At 39.7% G+C, this 22,671-nt stretch overlaps 1 long non-coding RNA gene across 4 annotated transcripts in view; it reads left to right on the top strand.

The window, feature by feature from the left end:
- The first annotated feature begins 258 nt into the window (after nucleotides 1-258).
- Nucleotides 259-22,671, top strand: part of LOC146766685 (uncharacterized) — a 263,759-nt gene continuing 241,346 nt past the window's right edge. For all 4 annotated transcript variants that reach the window (XR_014957246.1, XR_014957244.1, XR_014957242.1 and 1 more), the window contains exon 1: nucleotides 259-9,712. This is a non-coding gene — a long non-coding RNA (uncharacterized LOC146766685). The remainder of the gene's footprint in view (nucleotides 9,713-22,671) is intronic.

Genomic DNA, 22,671 nt, shown 5'->3' with positions numbered 1-22,671 from the left:
GCCTTTAATACAATGTGTAGCTGTGATTCATAATTGGTGGTAGGAGAAAGCAGTGAACTAATTGCTTGGGTCTGGTCAGCAGAGAGTGAAGCAGCTCCCTTGTCTGTGATACCATGCCCCTTCCCTTTCTGATTATTCTCCAGCAAACATCCTACAGCCCCATTCATAAAGTCCAGTAATGACACAAGAAATGTCAGGACTATCTGCTGGAGGAGTGGGAGGCTGACAGAGCAGCACATTGTGAGCCCGCAGAGCAGCTCTGCGTTTCCTCTGGGGTTGTTTTCGGTTCTTTTGTCAGCTGATTACATGGTCTTTTATAATTTCTAATCTACAGAATAGGGCTATTTGCTTGTGGATTATGTGAAAGTCACAGGCTTATGCAAAAGAAAAACAAAATAATCTGGAAGTGGATTTTTTTAGCAAAAGTTAAGCTTAATTTAGGTGTTTTTTATCTAAAGGGGAGTTTAATCTAAGGGTGTGCAGGAATACTCAAGACTTCTGTCAGTCTGAAATTTCAACTTTATGAAAGCACCCTCATGGATGAAACATAAATTACTTGTCCTATTCAGCAAAATGTATTTTGAGCTTAAAGTTGTGCAAAATGTAAATGTACTAAAAGTTGTGTTGGTTTTTATCTGTTTTGGTGAATAAGAATAGTGTTAAATAGTGTTAAAGTGCTTGTAGAGGCAGCAAATCATGGTGCAAGGTTGTTACATTTACTGTCTCCTTTATTTGTTAATGAGAATAGCACATACATATCTGGATTTTTTATTTTAATGGCAGTCTGTGAAATGGGTACTGAGTCTGCAGAAAGAAGGAATTGTGAGATTGGGATATAAACACTGTGAGCTGAGAGATGTTTTTATATTGGTCGCCAAAATTGTCCAGATAGATTTGTATTTACAGTCTCAAGAGAGAAATCTTGGTAGAATATGTGTGTGTATAAATACAGACAAGGATGGAGTGAAATAAGATGAAAGTTATGATAAGCAAGAGTTTCTTGTGGGTGTCAAGGATGAAAGAAGGGCCTTGAGATGGGACCTAGTGGAGGCAAATGAGGTTCTTGGCAAGAGCTGAACTAGCGTGAGGGATCTGAAATTCCAGCATGGATGGAGGAGGGCAGGGTTTGCTCAGCTGTGTGTAAAATCTCCCCAAGCTGCTTGCAAGGCCTGCAGATGTGACGAGGTGTGTGCAGATGGCTGCTGTGATACACTCAAAATTTATCAATATGAACTTTGGAAGCTGGCTGAAATCCCTCTCCTTAGCACCTGCAGCAGGCCCCCTGCTATCTGCTGTGCAAAGTGGGCAGATGTATATCCAAAAGGCACACTTTATTTTTCTTGGGTCAACATTTCACATGGAGTTGTAGCAGGGTAGTTTTGTTTGGTTTTCATTGAGCCCCTTATTATTAGCACACTTCTATTGGGGGGTGGATAGTAATGTCAGAATAATGGGATCTGCAGTGGAGGGCTGGGACCACAGAGTTTGGCCTCCCAATAAACCATTCTTGTGCTCCTGCAAGGGCAATGTCAGAACAGAATAAACCTAACCAGAAAAAAACAAGTGAGAGCATGATGTGTCACTGTAAAAACAAGTGGTTTTAGGGATAGAATTTGGATCTGTAACTCGAGTGGCTGGAACACAACCCCAAATATTCTGATAGCTTGTTTTTCTATAAAAGCTTTAAAAGTTAGAGAGGAAGTCTTGTCGGCTTTGATAACTCTAAATGACTCAAAAGATATCTCTGCTTGTTGGATTGATGTGTTTGGAGGCATTAAAGAAACTTCTGTATGGCAAAACTTAATTTGAGAAAAGATTCTCAATTCTGGTTTAAGATTTTATGATTTGGACAGGAGTCCAAGTTTGCAAGGTTTGTGCTTCTTGTTACAAAAGAAGTACTGTCTACCTAATATCCATTTTGTCTGTAGATTATCCAAAATAAACTTTCTCATGTCACTAGATTATGAATTTGATAGTTCTCTGAATACTTCTATTACTCTGGAAATAGGGGAGCTGCCCAAGCCATCTAGATGCCTGTCCTACTTGTGCATTAATCCAGCATTCCAACAAGAATGTGATCCAACATAAAGAAATACCTTTTACAAACATTGTACAAAACATCTTCCGTGACTGTACTTGGGGTAAAAAAAAGGATCTGCTTGCTTGGGGATGCACATAACTTCTTTCACCCAGTTAGAATGGGTTGTTTGACTTCTGAAGGCACAAAAAAAAAAAAAGAAAAAAACCAAAAAAGCCAAAACAAAACCAAAACCTGTCATGTATATTCTGCTTGCACTTCATTTTAAATGCTTCTCTGAGATTACCACTTATGTTTAATAGCAGGTTCTTGTCTCCAAGATTACTAAGTGGTTTGCAGACTGTTTATGCAGGGATTACTGTGTTTATTTCTAAATTGATTTTCAGAATTTGCCAACTGTGTTCCACACTAATGCATAACTGTTTTTGCTAAAGTTAAGCTGCATTATGAGGATCTAGTTCATAAATCCAGACTTGCTCACGTTGTTTACATGAAGTCATGTATAGGTAGGAGCTTAGACTTGAGCCTGGAGCAGAGAAGTCTATGCATGTTTTGTCCCAGGAAGTGAATTATTAAATTGTGGGTTGTTTGTTTGTTTATTTCCCCCTGCTCCTCACGCTTGCCACTCTCCCCCTCCATGGTGGGTCTGGACAAGGTGTACCTGTGTAAGACCAGATGCACCCTGCTTTCTGACAGACACTTTGGACCTGTTTCCTCCCTTAGTGCTCTGTGGATCCAGAGTCTGGCTGGCAGCCAGACACGTGTCTGGGAAATGCTCTCTCCAGGAGACTCAGTTTTTGTCACCATTAAGTGTAGACAGTTTTTGTAATTGTCTATCTGCAAGATAAGAAATCCACATTTCATTCTTCGTTTAAAGATGGATCATAAGTAACAATGCACCATTGCAACCAGCCCTGGAAATTTGGAAGCAAGATGAAAAGTAGGAGAGACTTCAGATCTTTTTGTGTCTGTGACCTTACTGGCTTTGCTTCTGGCTGCTGTCTCATATGGTGTGACTTGCATCTTAACTTTTATACAGAGCTAAACTAAGACTAGAAAAACAAGAGAAATAAGAATTTACCTTGTTGGTCCTCAAGAGGCTCATATTGCCATGATTTGTCACTTTATACTGAATTATTGTGGTGAGGAAGATCACCAGTCAGACCTTTAGTGGCAAGTGAATTTGATATAAAAGTATTTTAGAGCTTAAAAATATCAGCATACTTATATACATATATTTAAATATACCCTTAGTGTTCTTTTTCTTCCCCTTAGTCACCACAACAGGTTGTTTTTTCTGTTCAGGGCTGGTTGCTTTGCCAGGCTGTCCCTGTACAGCTCTTGTTTTCTGTCTTGCCAGTCATCTCTGTCCCCTCACTGGTCACATCTGTGGGAGCCTGTTTTGTTCCTACAGAAAACCTCCCCTCATCTGAGAGAGGAAAAGTTTGCCCTGCTTAGCAGAAGCTGCTCTGCCCCTGCTTTCGTTTGGACTTGTCCTCTAAATCCAAGAGACATCAAAGGTTTCCCCCATGTGATGGAGGCTCCCTGGCCTGCTCTGAAATGAAACAATGGCTCTCCTATATTCTGGGATCTGTGCTCCAAAAGCGTCTGTCTGCCTGGCTAATGGGGCTGGGCAGTTTCTGCCATAAAGGACTGGTTGTCTTTTACATAACGGGCTAGGATGGATATTCTGGGAGGGCACACCCTGATGTACAGGGTAAGGCAAGAGAGTGCTCATTGCAGCTGTGAGTATTTTGTTTTTGAGATTAAAATCACACACAGTATTTAAAGAAAAAAAAGAAGAAGAAATAGGAATGAGCTGTATGACAGTACTGGTTACAGGCAGTGTTTTCTATAGCACCTAAGGGTGATGCACAAATGTGAGTGTACAGCATTTGCTGAGGCAATTTTAGCTAAAACAGGTAGCAAAAGCTTAAAGAACAGATTTCTTTCAAAAGTGGGTTGACCACCTGAATGAAATCAGTGGTTCCAGGTGATCTTGAAATTCATAGTTTTTAAAAGAGAATAAGCAGGAAAGCTGCAGCTTCGCTGCTCTCTGAACTTGGAATATATAGAGGGAGCTTGTTTGCAGGCATTCTACTGGCACTGTTCTCTGCTCCACTTTTAGACATCATGCAAGTCCTATTTTTAAAAAGGAAACCTACTTTTGAAAACCTAATTTTTTACCTCTGGAGCTTGATAGAATGTGCTGATGGAAAGTTCTGTTGTAAGCATACCCATCTCAGTATCACATATTGCTGTTGTCTGACTTCCACCACTTGAGCACAAGCATGATCTTCTGAAATGTGGGGATCACTTGAATGGAAAATGCAAAACTGATCTGATGACAAAGATGTCTTTTTTTTTTTTTTAATTACTTTTGGAAGTTTTGTCAGGACACCTGGAATTTTGCAGATAAGGGGCTTGTGGGGTATTTTGCATGCAAAGATAAATTTTACAGAGCAAATTAATATTATTTTGCATGTTCTCCAGCTTGAAATTAAAATAATTTTTATGAAACTTAATAAAGTTAAGTCTGAGGTGAGAAAGAAAATAAAATTGGGAAGGATAGTATATATTTTTGTTTGAGAAAGGACTTTAATAATGTGTGTGTGTCGTGCGTATTCCATCAAAAAGGGATGCTTACAGCTGAGACTCATGCCTAGATACAGGCAGATTTGCACCGAGGTCTGGTGTTAGATCACTAAATATTCTCTTTTGTGCTAAGCTTTTGTTGCCTTTTTTTGTTGCATCTGTACCTGAGGATTTCTATTAAACTGCAAAGTCATTGTTTCCTCTGCAGCCTGGCTTCCTTCCCGCAGCAGAGATGCGCTGACTGGCGAGTGCTCATGGAGCCATGGCCGTGTCAGCTGGGGCACAATAGCTCACATCATCACGTACATTCAGAGCCAGAACATTCCTGCTTGGCCGACTCTGCCTTTCACAACCTTTGTTCTTTTTGTGTGTGCAGGGTAGTGTCACAGGTAAATAAGGAAAAATTGCTTTTTAATAATAACTGTATGAATTGGAATGAAATATTGTCCCATTTCTGTTTCAGTCACCCTGAAAAGACAATCCCTCCTGTCAGGATAGTGGCAACACACTCAGCTAATGAAATACAAGATGCAAGGGTTGCGTCATGAAAATGTTCCTCAACACCTAAATAACCCCAGGGCAAGCCAACTGCTTTTAGGAGCTCCTCAACTTTCTGCTGGTGTCCTTTAGGCTGATATATCCTGAAAAAATGTTTGTTTCCTATCATTCAATGTCTTTATGTTCAGATCACTTTCTGATCTGAATCCAGATCTACCTATGAAGGTAGACCTGGATTAATATTACTTCCACAGGATGGAGATAAATTGCTTCTCTCACCTCTTTATATCTTGCATGGAGAGCACTATCTGAAATTATTCTGAGTCATTGTAATTCATGAGAGAAATGTGTGTTAGCTTTGGAGTGTTCTGCCTGAGCATGTGAGGGAATGTAAATGGCCTGGGTGAAAATGTTTTCTGCAGCAGACCAATTCTACAATACCTTTAACTGCTTTGATTGCTGCTTTTTGGATACAGTGATGGCAGCTATTCTGGAAAATTAAGTTGGAAAGGCAAAAATCAATGAAGGCCCTTCCATGTTAAAAACAGTTTCTCAAATATTTCTGAGATATTTGGTAATTCTTCCCTCTTTCTTCTGTAGGCTTTAAGTCAAATCTATGTTAGGTGACACAGCCTTGATGCAGAGCTTTTTGTTTGCTTGTCACTGCTAGTCAGAAAGGAAGAATAATTATTTATTGATGTGGTAGAGAAGTGGTTGATTGTTGCTGTAGGGAACTGGTCCATTCTTACCTCTCAGTGTAAATGTTGTGAACATCTCCCTGGTCCTGCCTTGGTCCAGTAAGCAATATTGTGCTATATGGCAAATCACCAGTGCCTACTTGCCTTCATGGTCTAGAGGACACCAGAGGCAGAAGCATTATGGACCTCTCCCATCTTAACATATTGTCCTCAATGGCTGATGTACAAAGGGTCATTCCAAGCTATCAGTTTTAGGCTTCTTCATCTAATCTCCCCTCTTAAAATATTTTGTGACTGCAAAGAGATAGAGGAAGCCAATTGTCCCCAAATAGACCAGATAATATCAAGGTAGAGAATTAGGACTTGGGATGATGTGCTGCTGGAGTGCAAAACAGATATTCTTCTACCCACACTGCTTTGGAGGTAGGAAGTGGCTGAAGCCATGTTTATGGACTAGGTGCCGGCAAAAGCCACACTGAGCTGGGGAGAGAGCACATCTAGGGGATTGGTTGTTTAATTTTGTGAAAGTGGTCCTAGGACAAAATTTTTGGCCTTTGTTAAAAACAATTTCTGATCTGAGTTTTTATCATTTGCTAGTGTGAACTTCTGTAATCCTAAAGAGTGGCTCCATAACAGCTTCAGCTTCATGAAATTGTTTCTCTTTTACTATCCTTTCTCCATCCTTCTGTCCCTTCACTCTGGCATAAATGCTTATCTTTGAACCAACTTGCTCATCTGGCTGAAAACCAGCCTGCCCCAGGAAGGTGGAAGGAGGGCCATGTGGCAGCTTTGGGAACATGGGGATTGAGAATGGAATCCTTGTCCTCCTGAATTCACATGTGAAAAAAGCCCTGAGGGGGATCTGCAAGGGTTTAGTTGCCGGTACAACTGCTTCAGTTGCAAGAAGCCTAAGTTTGTACCCTGCCTGCCTGGACAAAGGAATCCTTCAGGTAATGTTAACAGGTGTCACCAACAACCTGCACAGTGGCTGTCAGCCACCTTGGTCTGGTGTCTTGTGTTGCTCAATCTCTGACATCAAAGTGAAGGCAGAACAAAATGGCCACTGTGCTTTCTGAGGCAGGGAAGCCAAAAGTGGGTGGTGTTCACTCCCCTTCTGACTAACCAGTAGGCTGTGGTTTTAGGCATGTTTTTCTTCCACTACTTGATGATGATTCTAGCATGGTGTTGGAGTGGTGCCCCCTGGTCAGTGCTGAGGGGTGAGGAGGGATGGAGATGTGAAGCCTCACTTGCACTGGTCACTCACTGGCCTTGGGCATGCCAACCTGCAGGATTCCTTAAATGCAAGCTGCTTGCTGAATTCTGGTGTAGCTTTTTGTAGTCTGGTCTAGCCAAGAGGTGTTTTGTCCCAAGGAGGAGGGAAAAATGCATCTGCAAAGTCTGCAGGAACTGTTATGGAGGCCTCGGCTTCAGATCTGCCTATACCTGTCACAGGGTAAACAAAGCGCCCTGGGAGGACTCGGGGTTAGCTGAACACCTTGGTCACACACTAAGCAAACTATCCCCCAGGTGTGCTTGCAGAACAGACTCTCCATCAGCGTCCTGTCATGCACAAAATGTTTATCCAATTTGTCAAGATAATCTTTCTTCAAATAAGCTCAGGTCCTAGGCCTCCGAATAGCCCAATTTCAAGCAGTATAAAGTAACTATTTTTTTTTCCCTCCTTTGCTTGCACTCCCCCCCCCCGCCCCTTTTAATCACTGTGTCAACTTTTCCTTGGCTTTAAGCAAACTGAAAGTAATTATATCATTCTCAAGTGAGTTATTTTTTGACTGAGTTAGATGATTTGTAAGTTACTTCAAAATGCTCCCAGGTTGGGGTATCCCTTTCCAAACACACGTTCTCAGACACCTCATGAAGTTGAGCTCATCAATGACCCAACAATATGTTTATACTGGCACATGTAATTGATAACTAATAACTAATTCAGGCTATTTGTAAAGAAGTACAATTTGACTTTCCCTCCCCTCTTACCTTAATGGTAGCTTTGTCCATGGTTCTAGATTTCCCTTAGGAGTTTAAAAGAGCCTGTATGTTGTCATCTTCTGCTTGAAGATGTCAATACATTTAAAGTCTATTCTGAAGTATGGATTAATAATAGATCAGGTGTTGCTGCCCAAGACAATTCACTCTTTCTTTTGACAGACAATAGAGTTTCTTAGTTTTGCTTCATACCATATATTACTTCTGTGATCATTCCGAATTATCAGGCAGAAACTAAATTTGTGTGGCTCTCTTCCCCCAGCTCCTGCAAAGAACTCGGTGTATGTCCAAAAATAGAAACCTAAATAATCTTCTTTTTTCTCCCTCACAGTATGTTTCATTCATTGATTTCCTTCCCCCAGTTTCAGCCCAGAACCCATAATATCCTTTTTGCTTAAATTAAGATGGAAGTGAACTTAATGTACTTGCTGCTAAATTTTTAAATTTAGCGGGTAAAATACTGATCTGGAGCCAATAGCAATGTTTTGCGGGCCAGACGTGGTCAGTGAGCTCAAGGGGAAACTCTCAGGAGTTGGGTAGGAGCCGTGGATGTTCTTGCCTTGCCTCTCACCCCAGATGAGGGCATACACAACAGCTCGTTTTGAGCTTTGCATTAGAACTGCTGCGTTTAAAACCTGACTTTTAAAGGGTGTTAAGCGGCACCAATCATTACGATAATGATGCTTATTGTTTTGGAAAGAAATGCTGTGTTTCAGCAGACTGGTGATATCCTATTTATTGATTGTGAAGGGGAAATGGAAAAATTTGCCTTTAAGGCAGATTGTGACTTGGAAGAGGAAAAAAACCAACTTCGTTCTTCATAACAGCCATATCACTTTGTTCCCTTTTCATGGATTCCTGCTGCATTTAATTGGTCAAACTTTGACAAGCAGTAGCCCCCCTACACACCTCTGACAGAGCCAAAGGGATACGATGGGTAAACAGATTAGGAGTTTTGATACAATGCTCTCTTTCTCTCCCATCAGTCAGTCCTAGATGTTCATAAAAAGAAATATTTGGACTACAATATGGCAAAAAATAGGGTTAAAAATGTCTAGAGCAGCTATAAATATAAATATTGTTATATTTACAGAAGTAAGGGTTGTGATAGCAAATAAATACAACTTTATTAATAAAGATTGTCATTATGCAACTGAGGACCTTGAAGTGCTTAACAATTCATTACAGCCTCACAATCCCTACCCTTCTGCATTATCAATAAATGTTATGATTATATACCTATTCTAAAGTAGGTAAATGGAGACCCTGTGCACTTAACTGAATTTTTTTTTTCCTCAAGGTCACGTAATGACTTGGTGATAGAATTCAGCGATCTTTACATTACCACCTGAGACTGCTCCTTAGAAAATTCATTTTTGGCAAAGAGAAGAGGTGGAAAAAAGGGTATTCATGCTGGTGTCAATACAGCTCTTCTGTCTGAGGAAGCATTGTCTTTGGTTCCTGTAGAGTACATATTGGATGTGCTGCTCAGGGCTTTTTCTGAATGGTAAATTCATCTTTTCTTGCACTGCCAGTCAACTAATTACTGTCTGTGCTGCCTCACAACTGTTCTAAGTTTGTTCTGCATAATTTTATTTCTGCTCATGCTGTCTTATGCTTTTGTTTGTGTAAGTTGGTTTGCACATTATACAGCACTTGTCAGACTCACTTGCAGGGAAATAACTGGAGAATTGTGCTGCATAATATTTTGAGTGCGAAGAAGTCAGTCTTCATCTGGGTGATTTGATAGTCCCAGGAATCGCTTTGCTTGTTGCCAAAGAGTGAAATCCAGCCTGTAAAAGGGTGTGGGCAGGCACAGGCTCGACAGCCTGAGAGAAATTGAAAGAGCAGCATGTCAGAACTAAATTTGGATTTTGCAGAGGTAAGTTGCATATTGCCTGAGTCTTCAAAGGCAGCAGAAGCCTATTGCTTTTGGATAGAGCAGAGGCAGCATCCTCCTTCCCAGGTACCTCTAAAGCTCTCTATAAAAGGCTTCCTTTCTGGGTGGCAGCATGGCAAGGTTCATGTTACTCTCTGACAGACTCCTTTGTTGGCCTCATGCAAAGAATCTGTTCCACTGCCCTGTGAAAATAATGATCAAGTCTTCCCAGAAATCATTAGCCAGGAACTATTTCTGGCAAAAGAGAAGTGTTGCCTGAGTCTATCCTTAGACAAAAAAATTGTCAAATATGCATGGCCAACCCCAAATATTTGTGATTTATGAGCCAGGTCTTTCAAAATAATGGAAAGAAGATTAAAAATATTACTTTGTTCACATCAGTGAGAACTGAAAATATGTACTTTATAAATAAAACAGATTATTAAATAATGCCAGTATTCTGGAAACTTGTGTGCTCATGAAAATTTGGTGGGTTTTTATCAAGTTACCACAAATACTATAGTAAAATCCTAAGCTTTGGCAACAATCATGTTGCTTAGTGACTCCTTAAAAAAACCCCAACCTTCAGGCCAATCAAGTCTTTTACATTTGTAGCATTTTTCAAAAGCAAGAGTCTACTCCTGTGTGCTCTTTTGCAAAAAACCAAATTGTGCTTTTTTCTCATGTGTAAAAAAGCAGTTTTTCCTCCTGCAATATTTTCAGCTTATTTTTATTAGAAATGTATCCTTTCAGTTTTCTGTACTTTTAGAATAATAAGGACACTTTAATTTCCTGATTTTTCCTTGCTAGCCTGGATAGAATGTGCTGCTATTCACCTGTTCCAATTAGGGCTTTGCAGTATGAACATCAGCATTTTATAGTCATGGCAAAAACAAAGCTCAATTCTGCCATGTGCAAACAAGCCATGAGGTTGCCAATTGTGCTGAAGAAAAATCTGTGACCTGTTGGCTCAATCAGGGTTTAAACAGTTATAAATTATTCTTGCTCTAATGGTATATGGTCAAGCTGCTAGCAGTGCTCATTGGACATCTCTGAACAAAACATCACAGTATAGACATAGAACTTTGTCTCTGACCCATATTTTGTGTGAAATTAAACTAAAGAAACTATGGTTTCTATGAAGCATTATGACAAGAAAGTATTCAGGCTTTCCACTTGCATATTCATTTTCTAGAGCAGTTGGACTTCTGTCATTTAAGTCTGAACTCTGCTAAAATGAGAGGTAGTCATATGCTGTTAGAATATAAGAAAATTCCCAAACTTTTCAATCTTGCTTTCTCCTTCTTCAGTTAGAAGTGATTTTTTTACTAGTATCTAGTCATGTTTGAGGAAAATCAGTATTTCAGATTTTTTCCCCTTTTGCTGAATGTGTGTCACACGAGGAATGTAATCAGACAGCAGTGGTTCTCTGGGAAAAGATCAACCTCATTTTGCAGTCTCAAGAAGTTCAAGTAATTCCAACAGCATGCAAATGTTGGTGCTTAACCAGGAATTGTCTCTGAACCTTTATGTTCATTGCCGCTTCTTGGCTTCTTGATTGAGCATTCATGTTGTTGTATGGTAGAAGAAAAGGTTGAGGTAATTCCTTACCACTCCAGCAAGCTGTGATTTGGGGTGTAGAGGGAATCATCTCCCTTATTTTGTCAGTGTTACTCCTTTGAACTCCTGGCTAAAAAAACTATAATAAAGATCTGTCTCAAAAGGAAGGTCATCAGCCAAGTACTGAGACTCCAGGAAGTCTTAAGCAAACCTATGGAGACGTTTTGCCATTCAATTGCTCCGTCCTGAGCCAGGCTCTTCCTTACTGGTGTATTCTGTAATGAAAATGCTGTTCTAATTCCTGCTGCTCTAATGTGCCTCTCCCTGGCCCTTGCACTGAATGCTGATTAGTCCCTCAGTGGTGGTGTCTTATGCTGTGAGAAGTCCTGGAGAAGCAATGGCCACAAAGTCTGAAGGAAAACGTGGCTCAGTCGAATTCTAGAGGCAATTAGATGCTGGATGGAAATATTATGTTAGGGAAGAGGAAAATGTAGCAGTTCAGTTTGGCCACATGCTTCAAACCCAGATGTTTGATAGCTTTGATATGGACGTTCCCCCCTTGTAAAATAGCATTTTCTGATACTTATGGTTTATTTACTTGGCTGTTGCTACTGGGAGCCTGTTACAGGGACCATAGGGCACAAGGGTAGTGCTCTTTTGCTGAATTCCACAACGGAGGATGCATTAAAAATGGTTGGTGAAGAACGAGGGAGAACTGCATGAGAGTTTAAGTGAAAGTGTTCCTAGAAGTCTTTCTCATTAATTGTCTCAAGGGCTCCAGCTGCTTGAAAGATGTGTCCCAAGGGCAAACTTATTCTCTAAGAAGACAACAGACATCAGGTCTTGGCAGGTCAATGTGCAAACTCTTTAGTATCTGCATTAAGTCTCTAGGTGCTAAGATTGTTTTCCTCTTAATTTTTAATGCCATTTTTGGAAGAAGCTGACGTAGTTATTCAAGGAGTTTGGTGGTGAAGTTCAGGTGCACAAGGTGAAATCTTAGAACTGATTGCATAAAGCTAAAGCATAATCCTTCTAGGTGAGAGAATTTTGGCTATTATGTTCTCCAGCCAGTGCAAACACATACTATAAAAAGCAACTTTTTGATCATGTGTTGTTTTTGTAAATTGCCAATTGGCTTCACGGTCTTCCAGGAAGTCTTTGGTGGTTTTTTTTTTTTTGTTTTGTTTTGTTTTGTTTTGTTTTGTTTTGTTTTTGTTCTTTTCATGAATTGATGGGCAGGAGATGTGCTCCAGAGGTGGTGAGAGGCTAGATTTTAAGTCAAAATATTAATATTTGGTTTCCACCCCTGCCTTGTATTGTTAAAGATTTGAGGAGTTACCCAGCTTTCTTGAGCTTTCCAAGCTCAATATTCTCTGTCCTGTGATGAGTTTCTTAGAGGTCTGAGGTGTTTCTGAGGTGAGATTTTTTTAAGGGGAAAGATTTTTTTTTTTTTGAGCATCTATTTTGTCACTCGCAATTCTCACAGATATCAATAGGAGCCCATTATAGGTGGTTATTACCCCTTGAATAGTGGTCCTCAAATGACCTAAGAAAAGCAATTTGGAATAATAACTGTTTCCGTTTCACTGACAGAAGTTTTGGACTTGCAAAAGTAGAAACAAATACCTGGTTTGGCATCAGTAGGTACAGTTCTGCCCATAGAGGAAGCCGTAATGTGGCCTCAACAAGAAACCATGCAGTTTTAAACAGATTAGATAATTGAGATTAGCCCTCTGTGATCTTGCTGTGTTTTCATTTATTTCAAAACAGTCTAACACAGAGCATGTTGAGCAATCAGTTGAAAATCACGTGCAAACACTGCCTAAGTACTGATAAGTATCGTGGAGGTAAACAATGAATTCCTACTAATGGCTAAGTCACCAAGGTAAGATCAAGTCTAAATACACACCCTTAGTTAAATATAATTTCATTAACTCAGGTTACATGGCTTTAGTAAAGGGGTTTCTCCTCTCCCTGCTCTCCACTTTCTGATGCTTGTCAAATGAATTGCATACAACCAATCCATCATTTTCGACTTTGTTTGTCTGTACCAGAGATGTGTTTTGAACTGAGCAATAATCCAGTATAGTTCTGTAAATCTCACAGCAAATCATCCCTAGATGCATGTGGGAATGCTGGTTAGGAAAGCAGTATTTCAGCACCTTTTGTGTGTGACATTTCTATATCTGAATTCTATTAAAAACTAGCTTATTCTAATTTAAAAAATGGTATGCTGTATTATAAATACCCTGATATCCCATTATTTCCCATTTAGAAGGCACGCAGGTTTTGCTATCACATTCTGATTGCAGGGGTTAAAGAGTTCCTAATCCCCAGTTAATATTATGCAGTGTGTGCTGTGTTCTTCCTGCCATTCCCTCACCCTTTTCACCATCTCCTTTTCCAGAATTCTACAGAGATGTGTTGGGATTTTTGTTTATGTGGGCCTTGGTGTTTGGTTGGCTTCTGACCCCCTACCCCTCCAATACTTGACAAGCAAGTTCAGGTATTTCAAGTATTAACAGTTTATCCCTGGTTTAACATTTTTGTGGAAAATCCTAACTTGAGGTATTCAACTGGAATTTATATCTCAGAATTTGGCTCTCTGTGTAAGACTTGCTCTTCATTTTTGTGATATCTCATGTCCTTTACTTTTTTTCTTCCCATGCAGTCATTTTTTTTGATCAGTTGTCTTTCTTTGGCTTTCTGGCCAACCTTTGTTGTTAAATATTTAGATTCCCTTTTGTTTAATAGTCTTCATTTAAGCTTCTAATCAGCACTGTAGCAGGTGAAAAGAGGCAAACAATGTGAGGACTCTTTTCCATAGGGAGTTCTTGCTTACATGTGAAATGTTTTTTTTAATATTCCTCTCATCCTCCCTATTAAGTTCCACAGGACTAATTTTCTGTTTTTACACAACAGAAGACTTTTCACCCTCATCAGCACTGCCAACTGGTCCAGCCCCAAGAAGACAGTTAACACATAGCAGATGACAATAAATAATAATAATAATTGAAGCATCCATGGCAGTGGATTTAGAATTTATTGGCTCATTTATCAGCCTACATAAAACAGGTTTCCTTGCTGCCATAGTAGTAGCCTGACAAGGGCCAGTAATAGATTCTTCAGAGGGAATACAATAAAACCCATAGTGAGAACATATGGGCTCCCCTGACTCAAAAGAGAATGGGAAAAAAGAGCTGTTAATAATGATGATGCATTATCTGTTTTATTTCCTGAAATTATGGAAGTTCTATATGCCAATGGGATCTTGTGATGATGAGTACTATAAGTGCTTGTTCTTTGTCCAAAAGCTGGACCACTTTGTGTTAAGCAAACACAGAAAACAAAAGTGAATTGCTGCCTCCAAGAGCTTACAACCTTGGAGGAGAAGAGCAGATGGATAGGAAAAAATGGAAGAATGTTATGAAATTTTATTGACCAACACAAAGTAACAGTGAGGCAATGTGAGTTGTCAGAACATCACCTGTGATTTTTGGTAAGGTGGTTGGGAAAAGACATGAAGGTGTTAACAGGCCTGCAGGTGCTTGCAAGGAAGCCCCACTGAATGCAGAGGTGGTGTGGTTAAAATCATGAAGGTGTATATTTTCTTTTTTTTTTTTTCTGTTTGTCACTGTAGTTTGTCACTGTTTTTCAGACTGGCATATTGGAATTATGATGAAGCAGAAGATGGGGTAAGGTGTGAAACACCTTGCCAAACAAAATAACCTTATGTTCAATGTAATAAAAAAGATGGTGGTATGGTCAGGAGTGTGGAAAGGACAAAACTGTGAAAGGAGAGAATTTAATCCATTTGCTTTGGATATGGTGTGGCTATTTTTAAAAAATAACTATATTTTACAGGTATCCTAGCAGTAGAAAAGTATTCCATTTGGACCAGCAGGGCAATCTGGAGTAAATATGCGGATTTTTAGGGCCATGAAGATATGATGAATTAGTGAATAAGACCTTTTGTGTAAAAGGAAGACAAGGCAGGATAAAACTGACCCATCTCCCAACATGTCACCATGAAAGCCAAGGAGGAGTGAGGACAGACTTTTCCATACGGTGCAGCAAGCTATGCATTTAAGCATGTATTGTTTAGGTGCACTGCCTTTTAACTTCATTTATCATCTCCCTGGTCTTGTATTACAGAAGAAATTGTGTGAAGTACCCAGTTTAATCCTTTACAGTTCATTATGTCTTAGTTTTTATTTGCTTTTCTCTAATCTAAAGAGCAATCATCTCAAGATGGCAAAGTAAGGAAAGCAATTGTGTGTACTGTGATACATAAGCAGTGCATAGGAAGGGGCTGAAGGCATCCATTATTGCTGGTAGTCTGATTTGTTTCTTTAATCTCTTTCATCTCTTGCACCCAGTGCCCTTTTCTTGCTTGGGAAGCCGATAGTTTACTTTCTAGATCTATGTTATAACAGCTACCTGCTGGATGTTTTCTGTTCAGAATTCTGGCATCAGATACTAAGATTTCTAGGCGTGTTGCTATTACTGTCCAGAGAACAATCTAAACCCACAGCAATTCCTGTATTTCTGTGAAGTGTGATTGCTTGTATTCCTGTTTGCATCCTTTAGTCACTCACTGAATCTTACAGTTTCTGTGGACAATTTCTGTGATATTTTGTACATTTCTTTTTAAACTTTCCTGGCTGGAATAGGAAAATGCCCCCTTGCTAACTATGCACTGTGGCTGCTAAATATGTTAAAAAAAATTGGGGATGGATCTCCTTAGGAATCTGGCACAGCATCTCCAGGGAGTGCAGTTTCTTACCAGCTCTGCTGAACAGCAATGATTAAATAAATGCATGAAATGTTAGCAGAGCTCTGTCCCACTGTGACAGAAAGGATGCAACAAAGTCCCATGTCCTTTGTCTGGAGCTGTGTTGTTCCACCTGTAAGAGCAGAGCAATACAAATAAACCACTTGCCTCCTTTAAGGCATCTTGGTTTGCTTAGCTGCCTCTGCTGAGTTAGCCCCTCTCTGAACTGTGATCTGAGTCTGCTATTCCAGGTTTTACTGCTTCTTTCCTTTCCCTGAACCAGAGGCAGGATTAGCAAAAAAAAAAAAAAAAAGGGTTTGATAACAAATTGTGGGAAGTTTCCTAGGAAATCAACAGAAGGGATTGAATAACTTTAAAATATAATGTATTTTATTAAATGTATTAAATTTATTTAATACATTTATGAAATACAAACTTCAAAATTTAAATGTAACTTTATTTTCAAATAAAATTAAGATTTTTTTCTGTTTGTATTGAAATAAGGAGAAAAATACCTTTTTAAAAATTCTGTCCAGGGGTCTAAATCTGATCATGAATCCCAGCTGTTGACACCACAGTTCAGGTTCAAGAGGAGGCAGCATGGAGTAGCAAGTCTGGGGAGGGACGGAGCTGTACATTGCCAAGTGTTGGCTCTCTACTTCTGTGCAGGGAAATACCATCAGTGTGTACTAAAAGCAGTGTGAGGGCCATGTGTTGTTATATGCCAAACTGCACTTCATGAAGTCATGGAGCAGGTTTGTTGTACCAACAAGCTCCTTGCAGTCCAACCCAGGCAGGTGGCAGCTATATCTGCTCCAGGGGCAAGGTGAGGCTCTGACCTGCTCACAAGGCTGGGCTGGTTTGGGATTTGCATCTGAGGTGAGAGGTAGTGGTGTGATGCCTCATGAAGTTTGGCCCCCAAGTTTTTTTTAGGAAGTGTGGCTGATCTTACGTGATGGATTTCAAAGAAGACTTATTGTAATGGCATTTTTAGTATTTTTGGATGGAATTGGTGAAGGATCCATTTTCAATTAAATCCAACCCACCAGGAAAACCAAAATATCTGAGGTTCTCTTTCAATGGTTAATCTCATCTCTGATGTCAGATTACCTAATCCTCTTTAGAAATTCCACCTGCCCAACAGCACACAGTGGCTGTACAGCTGTACCATGCAGCTGTATTGCTCAGTTCAACACCTGACGATGCTGGGGAAGGGGGACAAGTTAAATAACCAGAAATTTTGGAGCCAATTTTGGGTCTGTCCAGGATGAGATGGAAAATGAGTTGGAAAACAATGGTATTTTAGAGCAGCTCAAAGCTTGGCAATTTAGTAATGATAGACAAGTCACTTATTGTACTTGCCACCACTGGCCAAGTCAGATTATTACTGTATCCATGAGCAACTCTGCAGATATGCCTGGGTCTTGTGAACCTGATGCTGTGAGAGCAGGAAAGGAAAGTTAAACACCAAAGAGCAGCCAGGTGCTGTCGTTAGCAAATGTTTCCCCAATAATTAGATCACCCTGCAGTGGGGACAGTGGAGCCAGATGGTGCAGGAGAGAGTTCACATTGTCAAAAACTGAGACAATGCACTTTTACAATAAATTTCACTTTCCATATCTCATAACTACTAGGTTTTTTCCCCTCTCTTTCAGTGTTATCTTTTGGCAATGCTGACAGTTTTCTTTTATTCTTTTGGAAGTATTTTCAACATTGCATAGCTGTTTATTTAATATGTCTCTAGTGGCTCAGCAGATAATAGTAAGAGTGAATATTTACCTTCTTTCTGAAGCACTATTCCATTCAGCACTTCCAGCACTCTGGCAGTTTGTAGCAAGCAGTGTAGCATTTTAATTTTTCTTTACTTTGGACATTCAGTCACTATAGAACAAGACTGTTGCTTGTGTTCTTTCTCCTGTTTTATTTTCTTTCTAAACAAATTATAAATATCTTCATTACTCCTTTCTACTGACAGACTTTCAGATTTTTATTTGAGAGGTTGCAGTGATGCAACAGAAAGTTCCCCTCGCCCTCCCCAGAAGGCTGCAGAGTGTTACAGAAGTACCTCTGGGCTTTGTTATGACACTCCTAGTCCTGCCACCAGCAGTACCAATTAGTTGAAAAGAGGACAGCAAAGTCTATTAACATGAAGAGAAAGGAACCCCAAATACTACTTCCCTGCTGTGAGAAAACTAAGCTGTGTTTATTCCACCACTCATCGAAGTGTTTGTTTAGGGGTGGATTCCCAAAACTTCTTGGCACTGCTTCCACCAGAGTCATAAATCTAATAAACTTCTAGTGACTGCTGAGCACTGAAACGCTGCCTGTCCCCAACAGGCACCTATGGAGGCAGTGGGGAAAGCTGTTCACTGCTTATTTAGTGCTTGTGCAAACTAGGTCTCTGAAGAGTTTAAGAAATATTTTCCTTACTTTTCAGATGTAAAATTTACTCCCAGCTGAAGCGACAGTGTTTTTTAAATGTCAGACTTCTTCACAACATACTACTTAGAACCTTAATTATGATCATAAGAATCTCTTATGGCCCAAACAAGATAGTTTTATTTTGTATCTAAGCATCCCTTCATTTGAACCAGATCAGGAATTCACGTGGTAAGGGAAACATTCTTCAGATGGCAAGGGTTATTTTTCTACTTAACTTGGATAGTGCACATTACATCAGCCAGAGCATTTCTGTAAAGGTCTGCCAAGTCCTAAATTTTCAATAATCCCACTTCCTTCTCTTAAAATTGAAAAGGTAGTGACTCCCCTGGGAATGCATGTCGTTTCAGCATTCCCGTTGACTGTGTATTCTGAAATGCTGCAGTCTGTTTGCTTAGTAATCCCCTTGTCTGTGTAAGTTGTTAGGGGTAACCAAAGGCAGCTGATTACTTAATTGTATAAGGCAGGAAATGGGGTTCTTTCATTAGTTCCCATAATGTTCTTGAGAGCAACCAGTATTCTGCCTGACTGAGTTTTCGATCCTTTAATTCAAAAGATATACTTTCCCTTGGCATACTCAGTGACCCTTTATCCTGATAGGCTATTTACTGAATAAATTGAATATTTTAGCTTTAAAAAAAAATGAAGCCTAAACTTTCTGCATAAAATAAACATTATCTTTTATTCTAAGACAAAATTTATTTCAACCAGAGAAGAAATACAACATGCAAGATCTTCATCTCACTTTGCATTTTTGTAAGATTATTGTGGTGTGTTGGGGTGTTTAATTTTTTGTTTGTTTTTATGTGTGTTGCTTGGACTTCTGGGACCCAAATAGCAAAAGAAATATTACAATCACCTTGTCACAGCTTTAGAGATCTGCTTTTATTCAATGTCTCATACTGATGACTTGCTTTCTTTTGCTGAAATGACAATAGAGAGAACCAAATTCTGCTGTTTCTATGTCCACTGGCAAACAGTTGTCAGATGGTATAAAGTTCCCAAGCCTGTGCTTTGCCATGTGTTTGGGGTATGTACAAAATCCTGGACAGCACTGGCAGGGGCTGTGGCTCAGGTGTGTTCCCCTCTCCTACACCAAACACAGTGAGTGGGAGTGTGGAGCTGGCACAGGATACCTCTGACTGTGAGCAGCCAGGGAAGAGAGGTACAACTGCAACCTGATCTTTAGGAATATCTGCTTATCTCATTAAGAAAGAAACAGCAGGACTTCTTAGTTTGTAGGTGTGGGTTTTTCTTCCCTTCGCCCTAACTTGAGTTTCCCACAGTCACACACATGTATTAGTGATTTCTGTAACCTTTAAGTAAAAATGTGGTAAATGTGGAAAGGAAGTCCTTATTGCATTGGATGAGAAGGAAGGCACAGTTATTTTCATTATTAGCTTTCCAAATAATTTCAACAATATTTTTCCTGTACCCTGTTGCAAATGATGCTTTTCAGTACATTTGTATGTCCTATGTTAGATGTTGGTGGAGAAGAGAGCAGCAGCTTCCATTTCTCAGGTGTAAATGGTGTTCCTGTATGTCTTGCTGGTTCAAATAGAAAAGCAATGGGGGAATCTGGGAGCTATCCACATGGCTGTGGATAATTTCAGTCTAGTTGGCCTGTGGTTCATACTGTTCAGCAGCGAGCTGCTTGGAAAAACCCAAACTCCAACCCTCTTCTGCCCCAGATCCCTGTTACACCACTTTGCCTTTCCATGTTAGCCAGTGCTGACGCTTGTCCAAACCAGATTCCAGTACTCTGTGTGCCTGCCCCGGTGCTTGATGTGACATAAGACATTTTGGGCATAGGTTCAGGAAGGACCAGTGTTTCCTCCTTCTGTCACACATCACTCATAATGCCTGCTTCTGTTGTTGAAGGGATATGTTGTATTCATCAATTTGCAGACTTGTAAAGCATGAAAAACAAACATATCCTAAGAAAACATCCACTGACTATATAAGCATAAATGTCTCTGGTAAGATATTTTCTAACCTTTTGGACAGTTGGCCTGCTACATCAAAACCATGCAGGTGGATGAGCTCTGCAAGGTCATTTCAGGTAGAGATGAATATAGTTTGCACAGAGGAGCCTTAATCACTGAGCAAAAGTGTTCTCCAAGATTGGACTGACCTGGGAACAATTGTGTCTGTGTGCTGTGTGTCTCAGTGGACGTGGAAAAGGTGAAATGAACTGTGAAAATGTTTGCAAAACACGAAGAATTTCAGTGGACTGTGGTAGTAATTCCCTTCTATTGAGTCTGTGTATTATTTTCCCTGGATTTGTAAGAGGACACTTCTGCTGGTCTTTGGCCCATATTGACAGAATGTAGAAGACATATGAGTAATGAGGTATTTACTTTGGATCTGATTTAAGGCTCATGCCAGTTGATGAAAATCATCAGGTGGCTTTAATATCCTTTATATAAATACAACAACCATTTCTTTCTTAAAGAAAATGTAGGGATGTCTAAAGGAGTAGACGCTATAGAACCATGTGAACACATTTAATTTGAGTCTAATAATTTCAAACAAATATGTGACTCCAAATTAATTGGAGATTTCTGCTTCTAACTATAACATTTCTTATCATGTAAAGCATTAAGGCAGCATAACATATACAAGACAAATATTAAACAAAGGTATTATAGATGGGAAATTTCTAATCTAGCTCACTATGTTGGTACAGTGAAAGTTTCTTAATCCAATATCTGATGAAGGAACAAGGAGAGAATTAATTTACTGCACACTAATTACTGAGGAGTATGCACTGTATATACAGTGAAAGGTGCTGAAATGAATACTTGATAAACAATATCTGGCAAATTAAAAATCTGAAATGTTAAATGAAATGCAAATTAAAAATCTGGACCGTTAAATTAATTGAATGCAAAAAAACCCTGACATTAACTATCATCAAGGGTCGAAGTTATATCAGCAAAAGCAAAGCTATTCAGAGTTAAATCCTGCTTCTCTCTGTGATTTACTTGTTGTGAATGGGTGGGCACTAGAGGAGCCCCACAGACGCGGATGGATTTGCATACGTGAGGAGCAGTGCTTTCTGCCTGCTGTGCAAAATGCTGTCCTAGGAAATGATGGGGATGCTTTGCACCTGAAAGAAGATCCTGCTGAAAGGAATGTGTCTCATGGGTACAGGCAAGATGGAATTCCTGTGTTGCAGTGCCTGTACCAATTCCTCTAAGCTCATGGTGAACAAGTTTTAGTTCAGAAGAGATTTGATATTTGTCCCTTGCATTATGTTTTAAGCCTAGATCTTTCTCTCTATCCCTCCTCTCTCCGCCCTCCACCTTTTGGTGGAATGGAGACAGAAAAACTGTACTATGAAAATGAAAGATGTTTTTACAATTAAATTACAGGAAGTTGACTAATACTCAATATAGACAGACACATGCATATTATTTTTTTTTTCTCTAAAATATGCCCATGAAGGATCTAATGCTACAATTGCCAATTCAGTTGAAACAAATTGAAATCTGTTTTAAGGATACACCCTACTTAAATCAATTAGATCAACAAGAGGCTGGAAAGACAGGGAAAATTTAGTATTTATGTTAAAATTTTGGGACATGGCACAGGCTGCATTAACATGGGGTGCTTCTTAAAAATCAGTTTAATTTTTTGTTTTTCTTCATTTTTACATATATTCTCAACTAGTTTTGTAAAGTTGTAACCTTATATAAAGCACTGAGTGTGAGAACAGTTCTTAGCAGGAGTTCTTGCAGGTCCACCTGGCTGGTGGTGGGAGGGAAGCTGCAAGGAGGATCTGGAAACCTTGAAAAAAGTTTGTTGTAGGCCAACCCTAATGAAGTTAAACCCTTCCAAGCACAGAGACAGACATGAACACCAGCCCATACAAAGCATAAAGGAGGTAAAACACTCCCCGCTTTAAATATGTTCATAAAGGTATAAAAGTATTGCACAGGGGGATTTGATGATTCAGACTTTGTTTTGGGGGACAGACCCATCTTTAAGAGCTGTGAGACAAATTGTTTAGGGCACAGATAAAGTGTGAGGCTCACTGCAGGTGCTTGCTTGTGTGATGGGGCTGTGAAGTGAGATGTGTTATTGCTGGTGCCAGACCTGAGCGTGTCTCTGGAGAAGCAAGGCAGTGTGTGTGTTCTGCATCTTTACACGATTTTCTTCAAGTGCTGGGTGTTCTTCCAGCTGA

Source organism: Lonchura striata, chromosome 9 (assembly GCF_050655825.1).
Source record: "Lonchura striata isolate lonStrDom1 chromosome 9, ASM5065582v1, whole genome shotgun sequence".
Classification (NCBI taxonomy): Eukaryota; Metazoa; Chordata; class Aves; order Passeriformes; family Estrildidae; genus Lonchura; species Lonchura striata.
Note: the sequence above shows the minus strand (reverse complement) of the source record. Positions and strands in the feature narration are given on the sequence as shown.